The sequence below is a fragment of the Lygodium microphyllum genome, chromosome 10 (assembly GCF_053477565.2).
Source record: "Lygodium microphyllum isolate KBCC chromosome 10, Lygodium_microphyllum_v1.1.10, whole genome shotgun sequence".
In the NCBI taxonomy this organism is placed as follows: Eukaryota; Viridiplantae; Streptophyta; class Polypodiopsida; order Schizaeales; family Lygodiaceae; genus Lygodium; species Lygodium microphyllum.
In genome coordinates, this window is record NC_141144.1 from 87,869,358 (window position 1) to 87,883,298 (window position 13,941).

Genomic DNA, 13,941 nt, shown 5'->3' on the forward strand with positions numbered 1-13,941 from the left:
TCGGTGTTGTGTTGGCTCTTTATCAATACCTTCACCTGTAAGGCTTGGGCGTCTTTTGGGGTCTTCTATGACATTTGTAAGTCCAAAGCCCTTGGCATTGTCTCCTGACCTTCTTGTTTCAAGCATGGCCTCACCCACTAGTTCTCGTTGTTCAACCTATGCTTGTATCGACTCTTTCAACAAGTCCTTGCTCTCGTTACTAGGCTTGCCTGTTATGTCATCACCTTCCTTGCCTTTCCCTTGAGGTTTGATAAGATCATCTTTGCTAAAGGTTGTGACTATCCTCACACCTATTAGTGTCAAGTGTATCCTCTGTGCTACATGGTCGGCATAAAACTTAGTCACCCTTTTGAAGGGTCTTCCTAAGAGGGTTTCCTTTCCACAATTAGCACTATTTGGAGGGACATGGAATAGGATAGGCAAGCTTTCCGTTTCAATGGTCACAATGGATTTTGCACATTCCCATAAGTGCTTGTGGGTGTCCCCCATAAGGACTAAGAGTTGCATTAGTCGGTGTGAGCTCTGGTTGGCCTAGTAGGGTCTATGCTTCATAGGTCAAGATATTAAAATCTGCTCCTTCATCAATTAGAGCATCGATAATGTGCTCTCTTTTCGCGGTGAGTTTGACCCTAAGATAAGTAGGTGGTACTATGTCTTCATCTTTTGGGTCTTGGCTTGTAAATTTAAGCCTTCTGACAAATGCCATTGAGTCCCCAACTACACGACCAGATGTGGATTCTCCACTGATGTCTTGGATCGTCTGTGCAGTGCTATTGAAGGTGCATCTATCATTAGGACTACCATATCTAGTCATCCCTGTTGTTGTAGCTTGATGTTGTTGCCTTTTGCTTTGACTAGATACAATCCGAATGCATACGTATTTTTGTGGTGTGGCCTTTTTGCCCTTGTTGGCTAGATTGGCCCATTGAGGTTCTAGGGTCTTTGTTTGTCTTTGTTTGGGTATGGCCTTTTGGTTGCTCTTTTGCAGGTGTAAATCCATGCTTGTATAGGGCCATTACTACACTAGGATCTAATTTGAAGGACTTATCATGGCGCACATTTTCTCTCCAACCTACTTGGGGGAGGTGCGGAGGGGGTAGAGCCCCCTCTGCGGGGGTCCGAGGGGGAGTCCCCCCAACCCGCAAGGCCTTTACGGTAAATGCCATGCGTGATTTGAAGGACCGTTTAGAGCCAAGTTTTGAACTACTTGCTCTAGATTTTAGCCCAGTGATAGATCTATGATGTGGTTTCGGCTCTGTATGGTCTCTTGGTCAGTTTCAAGGTTTACAGGTTAAAATTTGAAAAAAAATCCAAATTCGGCCCAATGAATGCTCGATTTGGCCCATTCGAATGGCCGAGGGCCAAATGGTAACTAGTTCGAGTAGGACGCCGAGTGGGCTGAGGGCCGAGGGGCCGAGTCAAGTGGGCCGAGTATTAAGTGGTCCGAGTGCTCGGACGGGCCGAGTGAAAGGCGTCTGAGTGTAGTTGGTTGAGTGGGCTGAATGGAAAAAGGGCTGAGTGGATTGAGTGGTCCAAGGAGGGTGGACTACAGGACAATGGGCCGAACGGGAAAGGGTCGAGTGGATTGAGTGGTCCAAGGGCAGACTACAGGACGATGGACCGAGGGCCAAGTGCCAAGTTGGGCCGAGGGCCAAATGCCAAGTTGTGGGCTGAGGGACGATTCTAGGACTCAGCCCTGAATCGCTGTCACTCGAACGAGCCGAGCGCGACACAGCTTTTCATTGGACTTCAAAGAGTTTGTTGCACCGAGCGATCGAGGCCTTCCTATTGGTCGAGCACCTCTAGATCCATCCTACTCATGTAGGAAAAGGTGTGGAATTACATGTGGTGGGCAAAGTACTCTTAGATGACCAGATCAAAGCAAGTCCACGCAATGAAGCTCTCTCCATCTCTCCAGCTATCTTGAAACCCTACAATGCAAAATGTGGCCTTTCTTGCCACTCCTGGCCCCTTATCACCCTGCCCAGGCTTGTACTCACCTTAGTCTTACTTCCCTCACTAACATTTAATCCGAAATTTCATTTTTTTCCCTTCTTTTCCTTGTTTCAGCCTGTTATACAGCAACAGAAAACCCCACTATGTGCTCGAATGTCTTGCTCTTATTCTTCCTAAATGCAAGAAAAAATCACAAGGGAAATACCTACACTACTCCATCATGCTTTTCCAAGTACAAAAACCAAAAGCCTACTTGCTAAGGAGATCAAATACCTCTTCAAACTCCCTCGCTTCCTACCTACCTACCTCAAGCACCGGTTTGGGAAAAACCCTACTTCAATGCTCGATTCGAAGCACACAAGCCCTCAAGGCTTGAATTCATTGGTCCCGGCAATAGAACCAAAATGTGGGAGCCTTCGCTTAACCACCAAGATCCACGGACCGCTTATTGCTTCAAGCGTTCCAAGTTGAGCACTAATGGCTACCTCTCACATAGCCAACGCGCTACCTATCCATGAGTGTAGTGAGCTTACCTCCATGCCGATCAAGTTACCTCCTCTCCCGTGCACTTCGATAGCTCCATGATCCAAGTGTAAGCTTCAAACAAGCTCCATCCTCAAGCTCCACGCTCCAAGCTCCATCTCCGCGAGAAAGACAAGATAAGAGAAGAGAAGAGAAGAAGAGAGGAGAAGATGGAGAGCTTCCCCTCCCCGGTCCCTCACCCTCACACACACACTCCCTCACACTCTCACACTCCCTCTCTCAAGCACAAGCTCAAGCAAGCAAGCAAGAAGAAGAAGAAGAAGAAGAAGAGGAGAGCCACTTTTGGCCACACACAAGAATGAGCTTCTCATTCACTTTTCAACTTTATATACAAAACCCTAAATCCCTTTTGGGTGGTCATCCCCTTATCCCCTTTTTTACATGGCTGGCCATGGCGTAAGTCCTTTTTCCCATTGTCCTCCTATCTTCTTAGCTTCCTTCCTACCACCCATCTACCTTTACAAATTGTACTGGTGAGAGCCCGGTGCTCTTTAAATAACATCATGATGCATTTGCACTCTTTTACAAAAGTATTGACTTGCACTTTTTCTTGTGCACCATTTTTCTTTATTTAGGACTTTTCTGCGCTTCTTGTGTTTCCATATTTTTCTTGGCGGGCCTTCGTCTTCCATTTCACTTTGCCTTGGCCTTTGTTTTCTGCTTTAGATTTCCCAGATTTTTCACCTTGTTCGTTTGAGGGTTAACAAAGTTAAAACTTGGTAATGTTATATTTTGTTAGGGGATTAGTAGCCTTAACATATATGATTTGGTACTTTTAGATACTTTTATTATATTTCAAATAAATCTCATAACCTATGGTACTTTTTGCAACTAGGTTAGGTTCCTTGTATACCACCTTTTGAAATTTGGTGCTTGGAAATTTGGAGTATTGTGTTTTGGTAGGAAGAACTAATACCCTCAAGAAATGTTTGGCACTATTTGGTATCCTTTTGTATCTTAGATCATACTTTAAAAACCCTTTGCTAATTTTTTGGTACTATGCTATGTTCTCTATATACCAAGTTTAGCAATTTGGTGCTAAAAAATTTGTAGCGATGTGTTTTGATATGAATCTAATAAAATTATTATGTATTTGTGGTACCTTTTGGATGTTTTATTATAGCTTAAATACTATGTTTAACCCCTTATCAATCTAACTCGTTCTCTCTCTTTGCCTCCATCTCCATCTATCTCTATCTATCTCACTATCTCTCAAACTCTCACTTTCTTCTCCTATCCTTATCTCTCTCCCTCGCTCCTTTATCTCTCTCTATTTCCCTCCCTCCCTCAATTTGTGTGTGTGTGTGTGTGCCCTTATCTTGCTCTCTCTCCTTATCTCCTCTCTCTCTCTCTCTCTCTCTCTCTCTCTCTCTCTTTATACATATATATATATATATATTTGTGTGTGTATATATATGTATGCATGTCTTCCTCTCTCTCTCTCTCTCTCTCTCTCTCTCTCTCTCTCTCTCTCTCTCTCTCTCTCTCTCTCTCTCTCTCTCTCTCTCTCTCTCTCTCTCTCTCTCTCTCTCTCTCTCTCTCTCTACAGTCCTCTGCCTCGTCTCATAGGCCACGCCCCCTATTTGGTGGGGCGTCCATCTATAAAAATCCGGCCATCTCGATAGAAGGCCTTACAGCCTTCTCTACGTGCTTGGAGTATCTGTGGCATGCATGCTCGTCTGTGTGCAATCTGCATCTGAGTCAGGTCCTCATCCATGAAGATGGGAGCCCCAGTCATCCCTCGGAGAGAAATCCGCTTCCGAAAGAAAGCGGCTCTATCCTCCGGTGTGCTCATATGTAATATTAGAGCTCTGACCCTGGTAGTATCTCATCCTGCACGCCATGCTTGAGTAAAGGGCATGCTTGTGTACCCTAGTCGGGTGCATAGCCCACGTGCGTCCTCCTCCGGAGAGGCCCCTTCGGGGAGCCCGGTAATACGCACGTTCAATCTACGCGCGTTCCTGAGCCTCTCCTCCTCTAAGGTCTCCTAAACCCGGACTACCTCCTCCTTTTTATTTTCTTCATGGACCTCCTTCTTAATGTTCTTCTTCACTACCTCAATCCACCCCTCCTTATTCCCTTCTAATTCTTCCTTCATGTTTGCTTTGATTTTTTCCTCCCATCCCTCTCTCAAAGCCTCAACTTCGGTTTTAATGCATACCTGGAGGTCCTCTCGGCATTCCTTCGTGATAGCCTCTCGGAGGTCCTCTTTGAAATCCGCGTCCTCTCTTGCCTCCCCTAGATGTGACACTTCCGTTTGTAGCTTGTCTAGGTCGGTTTTGAGATCCCTCTTCTCTTCCGTGAGTGTCTTCACCATCTCCTCCAGTCGCCGGATCCTCTCATGGAGCCGGCGGGTTTCTTGGTTCAAGGCATTATCCGCATCCTTCTTGAAATCTTTCTTCGCCTCCTTGATAGCTTGGCTGATTAGAAGCTCCACGTTATGGAGCTCGAGCGGCATGTCGCCTCACGGGGAAAAAGCCCCCTCGATAGACCTGTTGAATGTCAGAGAGACCACCTTCAATGAAGAAAGTTTTCCACTTTTCACCTCCTCCTGAAACTGCACATCCACAAATGCTGTCCCAGCTTGCACATTCCAGGAGCCTTCCTTCTACAATGCCTCTAAGCTTGACAATGTGTAACCCTTTGGAAGAACAGAAAAAAAAATCCTGCACACTACGAATCTGAATGTATGTGACCCCAGGCTGGGCAGGCTGTTTTAGAGCATGAAAAGCGAGAGCAGAAATGCCAGATCCTCCAATGCCCAAAGATGTGAAGTCGTATACATGACCTCTTTCTAAAGACAACTCTATTTGCCCAAGAAGTTCAACTTTCACACCCAAGTGCTCCACTCTCTTGCCTGGCAATGGATCTATCCACACCTCCCCTACTACTGTCTCTCTACTGTGAAAGACAGGAAATGTTGAGGAGAGCCCATTTTCTTTACGAATGGAGGCCTGCTTTCGTGTTTCTGCATCTGTAAACTTGATTGAGATTGTACATGGCTGCTTGAAAGCTCCAACAAGATAATTCTGTCACAAGGCTGTTCGTTCCCGGATCTCGCAGCGGAGTGTTGAGGTCCGTGCTCTTTCAGCGTCACAGTTGAGGTCCGTGCTCTGGGCTCAGCCAATGTTGTCTGCTGCTGATCAGAGAATCACGCTCACCCACACCGATACATGACCCTGCAGTATGGCATGGATACGCACAGAGTTTATGTCATGTACCCACACAGTCGCTGATACCCACACCATGTACACCAAGACCAGGTATTTCATCCTTTTTCACCACTAGTATGGTGAAACATGCTATCTCATGGTTACAGCATGGCCGCGCTCGAGACCAGTTTGATCTTCAGGCAGAGCATATTATATATGGCAGAGACACATTGGCTCCACTCATTGCTCACCTCTTCAACCGTGCATTGTCTGAGGGGTTCCCTGACTCGTGGACAGAGCACACCATTGTACCTATCCACAAGTCAGGGGATCCTATGGATCCTAACACATATAGGACCATCATGATTGGGCCAGTTTTGTCCAAACTTTATGGCACAGTGATGGAGGAGGAGCTCAGCACGCTGGCAGAGAGAGAGTGCATGTGCACACCCGGACAGGCAGGGTTCAGACGGGCATTTTCTACCATAGACCACATCTTCACTCTCCGTTGTCTGATCGACCAGACACGAGTGAAGAAACAGAGATTGTACTGTTGCTTTGTGGATTTCTGCAAAGCCTTTGACACGGTTTCGAGAGAGAGGCTTTTCAGATGCCTACTTGATCTAGGGGTGGATGATGACATGCTGTGGGGTATTTATGCACTATATGAGCGGGTTACTGGCAGAGTCAGATGTCCGGGAGATATATCAAATCCCCTTGTGAGCACCATTGGTGTGAAGCAAGGATGCCCACTCTCACTGACTCTATTTGGGCTATACATTGATGAGATAGCAGAGTTTATTCAACAGTGAGCCGGTGGAGGTATAGATCTCAGTGGAGCCACAGTTCATATCTTACTATATGCAGATGACATTGTGTTGGTCTCAGACTCAGCTCAGGGATTACAACAGCATTTATTAGCATTGGATGATTTTTGCATACAGAGAGGCATGACAGTGAACCTTGGTAAAACCAAGGTTCTTATATTCCATACAGCAGCTCAGATACGCAGACAATGTATTTTCATGGCAGCAGGAGGGAGTATTGAGGTCACTGGATCATATGTATATTTGGGAGTCACCTTTACAGCAGCTTCAGGGACTTTCTCGATGACATAGGCAGCTCGTGACCGCCTCACTAGAGGATACTCAGCATTGGCTCTTATGGAGCGACAGTGTCATTAGGCACATTTCTAGGAGCCCCGCACCAAGGGGTGGCTCTTTGATACTCTAGTCACTCCAGCACTGATGTATGGAGCAGCTATATGGGGGCCAGGCCTTGCCGATTATGTATGGACATTGATGGAGAGACCTCAGGTGATCATGATATCTAGATTGATTCGCAGTAAGGCCTCAGTCCCACATGACATTGTGCGAGCAGAGCTTGCCACACCGCCCATGCTAGTCGAGGCATTATTTCAAACAGTCTGCTTCCTACACAGATTTCAAGATATGGACAGAGATCGCATTGCATATAGAGCATATATGGCATCTCAGGAGATGGCTCGAGCAAGGGATACCACATCATGGTATGCACCGACTAGAGCTTGGCTTGATAGACATGGGCTGGACATTGAAAGACTCCCACCTCTTCTATATGATACTCAGGCTCCCACTTACACCCTCTCTCTCTCTGAGAGGAACAGAGTCATCAGACAGGAGATATGGCATATTTATATACAGAGGACATGGATCAGCCCTACACAGCCATTGCCATCGAAGATGGCACATTATTATACACAGTTCTTGAGGATATCAGAGCAGGGATTCATAGAGATTCCGAGATATATGCAGATCTATATGCCACATCGATTGAGAGTTCTTATTGGATAGCTCAGGGTATCATCACATCAGCTTATGATTGAGAGTGGCAGAGCCAATAGCATCCCGCGGGAGGAGAGGATATGCCCCCTTTGCAGATCAGAGGTGGAGAGTGAGGAGCATTTTGTTCTCAGATGCCCGGCATACTCAGAGTTGAGATCTAGATACACATTGAGCAGCTCACTTCATGGATGTATGACTGATATGGATCAGAGATCATTTGGCCGTTTTCTGGGAGAGGCATGGCACATCAGAGAGCAGAGCACACAGCGGGTCCCAGTCAGAGAGGGGCTCACCCAGACGACTATTACACAGTTCTTTCAGACAGACAGAGTGAGAGCTACTGTACTAGCCTCCAGCCAGACCTCCAGGCTCACACTACAGCAGGCTGAGGACCAGCGTACCCGACACCGCACGAGGATCCGTGGGTTTCGGACCCCACAGCCACACCGACAGGAGATCCGGAGGATTCTTGATCTACATTGACAGCAGACTGAGATCCGACGACACTCGACACATTGGATCTTAAATCTCCAGTTTGCTCTTTCTCCATCGCCGATGTACCACATCCTGCATCTAGGAGGGATCACCTGCTATTAGCGACTTCGACGACTGCTACTACATCCCAGGATAGTATATCTCCCTACATCTGTTACATATACACATCACACCACTTTATCACAGTCGACAGTTGTTCCCCTATCACAGCTGATATTTGTTCCCCTTTTGTAGCCATTATCTGGAGTACCAGAGCTACATACGCACATACACATACACGACACTTATCACACTCACAGCACCGTATTTTCAATTTCCAATTTTTAGCTTTTCATTCAGCACTTTTATTTTGGATAGCTGGACCTCATCAGTTGTATCACAGTTTGTCTCATAGGCCAGTTTTGGTCTTTAGAAGACGTTAATATAACTTTCTTTCTTTTTCTCTCTCTCTCTCTCCCTTTCCCACTCTCTCTCTTTCCTATCTCTTTGACTCACTCATTGTCCTTTTGTAACTCTCAAACTCTCTTGTCTCTCTCTATGTCCCTCACTCTACCTCTGTGTCCCTTTGTCTCCCTCTCCTTCTCCCTCTCCCTCTCCCTCTCCCTCTCCCTCTCCCTCTCCCTCTCCCTCTCCCTCTCCCTCTCCCTCTCCCTCTCCCTCTCTATCTCTCTCTCTCTCCCCCTATCTCCTAAACTCTCTCTCTCTCTCTCTCTCTCTCTCTCTCTCTCTCTCTCTCTTTCTCTCTCTCTCTCTCTCTCTCTCTAACTCCCTCTCACTATTTCCTTCTTCAAAACTCTTTGATATGGCCTATCAGAGCTTCCATGCACATAGTGTAATGTAGCTAAGTAGTTTGCACCTCAAAAATCATATCCCTTGCCACAAATCTTTCCAATTGCTTTGTTATCATGAAAGGATTGTATTTATGCAATAGCAAATACTAGTAAACAATTACAAATTGCACTTAGGTATTTGCAAAGACAATAGTGGATCATATTCAACACCAATCATACCATCTTGGCATGATTTTCTTTACCTTCTCATCCATTATTTTTCATTTTGATAGTGTTAAAATATGAGGGATCTAGAGCATGGCAGATGCGGAAGCTATGGAGGCTGAAAGAGGAAAAGGAAACTCATGAAGACATTGACCTTGACAAGACAAATTGTTACACAAGTGAATTAGGTTCCAAGATTGAGACTTGGACTCATAAACACAATCTTGTGTATTGACAGTGACAAAACACTTTACTGGAAAGAAAAGAGTACTATCATTGCATTAGAAAAAGAGTGCAAGTACAATGCTTTATAGGAATTGAGTGGTGGTACTTTCTCCTACTGTGCATATGGGATTTTGGTCCTAATGAGCCCTTACTGCTTCTCACAAAGGGGAACTAAAGTAGATGTGATTGCAAATATCTCAACACCCCTTCTCAATCACAACCAGAAGTACAAAGCATATAAAGGCTTTAGTGAAAGCAACACCTGCAAAGTGTGGACACACCATAAACATGGCAAAACACTAGAGGCTGTCGCAAAAAAGGCTAAGTGTGGGTATCACAAACATGATGGACATCCAGAGGCTATAGCAGGGGCCTCACAAAGTGTACAGAGGCTGTAGTACAAGGATAACTAAGGAGTTTACAAGTTTATGTTTGAGGCATTAGGGCTAGGAAATACAAAACTAAAAAAGTCTATCTGAATAGAAGGACTGATGAGGTTTGTCCTTCTCCTGGTGGTCTTCTTCTTCTTCTTCTTCTTCTTCTTCTTCTTCTTCTTCTTCCTTTGCTCTGTTTTCTTCTTCTTCTTTGATTGCAAATAGATAGGCCTTTTGGGACCTATTTCTGGCGTGGCAGAACTTCTTGATGTGCCTGGTCCTTTTTCAGAAGTCACAAAAGAGCTGATCCTTCTTGCCTTTGTACCTGGATTCTTTTCCTCCTCTAATAGTGATGCTTGGATATCAACAAGTTCAGGGTTTGGCATATTAATTAGAGTTGTTGATACATTATTATATTCAGGAGGCAAACTCTTAAGTAGAACACTGACGCAAACATCTTCTTCCATTTTAATGTTGATTCCGACAAGTTGGGTTAGAAGTCCTTCCATGTAATTTAGATGTGTGGATAGTGATGTGCTAGACTTCATTTCAAGCCTGAAAAACTCTATCAGGAGACCATACTTTGATGATTTAGACTATGCATTGAACAAAGTGTCAAGTCTCTTCCATGTATCCTGTGAGGTCTCACAGTTATCCACATAGTGGATATAGCTATCGTCTAGCTCCAGTTTGATCATGGCCTGAGCCTTATCATCATTCTTTTTCCAAGTGATAGCAAGGTCCACATCACAAGGCTTCTTTTCTTTTCCAGTGGTAATGGCCCAGAGGCCCTTCTTCATCAAGATGAGTTTGATGCGGGTCTACCAAGTATGAAATCCGACTCCTTTGAAACGAGCAATTGGGGAGTCTTTGCCCATGTTAGATGGCTAGAGCAGTAGCAAAAAACTTTAGAATTCTCAAATTTTATCAGTGGAAGGGCATATTATAGTGTGTCAAGAGACACAAGTAATGACAGTGTGAAAAAACACACTATGTGACAACTCTGTCTGAAACTCGAATCTTCTTAGTTCAGGGTTGTTGCTCTTCCATCTTGATCCAGGTATCTAGGTTCTTCTTCTCCTTGATTTGATGTTGGGACAGTAGATTGGAGTGGTAGTGGTTTGTTTCAAGTGGCAGGAGAGAGAAAATGATGAGATTTTTGAGCTTCAGTAGTGAGGTTTGGCTATGGCTTCTGAATTAGGGTTTCTTACCCAAGCCTAGTTTTTTACTGATTTTAGGAGCTACAATGGATCATTTTCAATTTTTTTTAAATGGAAATGTAGCTCTCTTCAAGCTTTATTAAAGCCTTGTACTAATAGACTAGATCCCTGGCGGATTCAGGTGCGCAGGGCGGACGACGGCAGCAGGCACAATTTTTGACAGATTTTGTCGTTTTCTACAATTCTGAGACTATAGATTGCTAATGTCATTGAGTTATGGGCTAGGAGGGATCGCCATAAGTAGGGGAAGATATGTCTAGAAGAGGGTTCATGAAGATATGATCTATATTTAGAGATCCAGCTCCTCCGAGGTTTTTGACAGATTTCATCGTTTTCTACAATGTTGAGACTATAGATTGCTAATTTCATTGAGTTATGGGCTAGGAGGGAGCACCATAAGTAGGGGAAGATATGTCTAGAAGAGGGTTCATGAAGATATGATCTATATTTAGAGATCTAGCTCCTCCAAGGTGGGTATGTCATGCAGGCCACAGACTGAGGTTATGGCAGCAACTGACAGAAGTGACAATACAGAGCTCTAGATAGGGAAATGTTAGGATCTTATGTGATATAGAGAACCATTAGTAGTGGGAGAGCACTTCTCAAGAAGGAAGCTTGGTAAGATTTGGCCAATAGAGGAAGTTATGAGAGCTTCGAGCAAGTAGGGTACTGCTAGTTATGGCTGTCACAAGGTCAAGTGGAGGAGTGGGAGATGAGGTCCTGGACTTGTCCTGAGCTGAAGCTAAGCTAGATGAGACTAGAATGAAGGTGGAGGAGTAGTGCCATGCCCTATTGAGCTCTGATACCATGTTAAAATATGCGGGATCTAGAGCATGACAGATGCGAAAGCTATGGAGGTTGAAAGAGGAAAAGGAAACTCATGAAGACATTGACCCTGACAAGGAAAAATTGTTACACAAGTGAATTAGGTTCCAAGATTGAGACTTGGACTCATAAAAACAATCTTGTGTATTGACAGTGACATGTCACTTTACTAGAAAGAAAAGAGTACTATCATTGCATTAGAAAAAGAGTGCAAGTACAATGCTTTATAGGAATTGAGTGGTGGTACTTTCTCCTACTGTGCATATGGGATTCTGGTCCTGAGCCCTCACTACTTCTCACAAAGGGAGGACTGAAGTAGGTGTCAACAGATACTACATTTTCACATAGAAAGAAAAATCTACATTAACACAACTCAAATATCTTGAGCATCTACTAAATCAAACCCATGAGGAGTCCACCTTATATAGAACATGTAAGATACCATGTGAGTTCAAAAGAAATGGTACTATGTTTGGTAATGTTTATAGAACTATGTTTACAAAAGGGGTTTTTAAAATACAATTTGAAAAAAAATTGTAAGTCGAGTCAAGTAAAAGGTGTCATTTTAAGGCCTTATAGTATATAAAGAAAGGGTATTGCTTAATATTCCTCGAACACATGTTATACATATACTTTCTTATAGGTGGACCCCACGGGATCAAATTGCACCATTGAAAAGATCTCAATTAGAAGTGACATATTCTATCCATGGATGGCAATCATTTCTCTTCTTGCATTCAAATAGGGTACACTTCCTATCTATTGAGAGTTTGGCTCATGTTTTGGCCATTCTATCTACACATCAAATAGCTATCTGTTGTTTGCTCAGCCTCTTCTTTAAAGGCTGCAAAGTGTTTACTCCCATCACCTATGTGGTTGTTAGCAATAGACCACATGGTCTATCTATTTTTCAATTGGAACACAAACTAGAGTGGCTACCATGAGATCATAGCAGGTCATTGATTATCCCAGATCATAAGCCTTTGGAAAATGTTTGTACATTGGCTATAAGAAAATTGCTTTCTTTAAGAAAATATCTCATGTTGTTTATTATTGCATCAAGGGTGCTACACTCATTTGATAGTCATAAAATATTCAAGTTCTATGAGCAATATGCAATATATATCATCTTGCGGGAGAGAGCACCAAAATCATGTGTAAGGAGAGAGTACCAAAATCATGTGCAAGGAGTTTGTGCTGATGCAACCTCCTTGGAGGAGGCTTTGTAGGCCTTGTGAGGGAACCGATTAAGAACTTACAAAAATCAGGAAAAATTTCGACCTAAATAATTAAATAATGAACCAATAATTTAAATGGTAGAGCTGAATATAAGCTCGTAGTAGGTGTTGCATAATTGAGTGCTAGGTGTTGCAACACACGAGTAGTAGGTCTAATTAGTGAGGCCTACTTAGAAAATATATCTCCTCTTTTCCTTTTGGCATCTATTTCCCTCTTCGGTCACCTAAAATAATCTCTCTGTCTCTCTCTCTCTCCAACCTTAATGAGGCCTCCATTAAGGTTTTCGTGTGTGTGTGTGTGTGTGATGTTAAAAAAATAATAATAATTATTAATTTTAAAAGTCTCTTCCTCACAAAATAGCCATGGCCTTTATTACATTCATTTTGAGAGAGAGAGAGAGAGAGAGAGAGAGAGAGAGAGAGAGAGAGAGAGAGAGAGAGAGAGAGAGAGAGAGAGAGAGAGAGAGAGAGAGAGAGAGAGAGAGAGAGAGATTATAACCATAATTCTTTAAAAATATTTTCATTTTAAAAGTCTCTTTCAAAAAATCACTTTTCTAAGTTTTTTTCTCTTAGGCCATGCACATGCACAATTCCATCATGTCCCATTAGAAGAGTTGCATATTGGATTTTGTTAGGGTCAAGGGCACATGGAAGCTATGACTTTTCGTGACCAGGCCTAATAGCTGCAACTATGGACACATGAGAGAAATCTCTAGCAAGCCAACAAATAGACAAGGGATGATGATGTGGTGTATCATTTATGTCTATCAGAGCTACCTACTTGTACATGCCAATGTTGTTAATCAGGTAGGATTTGAGCTTCCGTTTAGCTTCCATCTGCATAACTGAAGGAGTGTGTTGCCATCTTAGCAAAAAGGAGTCTCTAACATGATAGAACTTGCATGTGTGCCTAGGATCTCTCACAAAATGGCTTATGTGGAGAGAGAGAGAGAGAGAGAGAGAGAGAGAGAGAGAGAGAGGGAGGGAGGGAGGGAGGGAGGGAGGGAGAAGAGAGAGATTGTTCTTATAACATGAAGTTTTTGAATATAAATTCAAATGAATCTCTCTCCCTCTCTCTATCTCTCTCTCAAAATG

General features: G+C 43.7%; 1 pseudogene; it reads right to left on the reverse strand.

Annotated features, from left to right (window-relative positions):
* Nucleotides 1-4,078: 4,078 nt before the first annotated feature.
* On the reverse strand, nucleotides 4,079-4,957 carry LOC148030255 (uncharacterized; annotated as a pseudogene).
* Nucleotides 4,958-13,941: the final 8,984 nt, after the last annotated feature.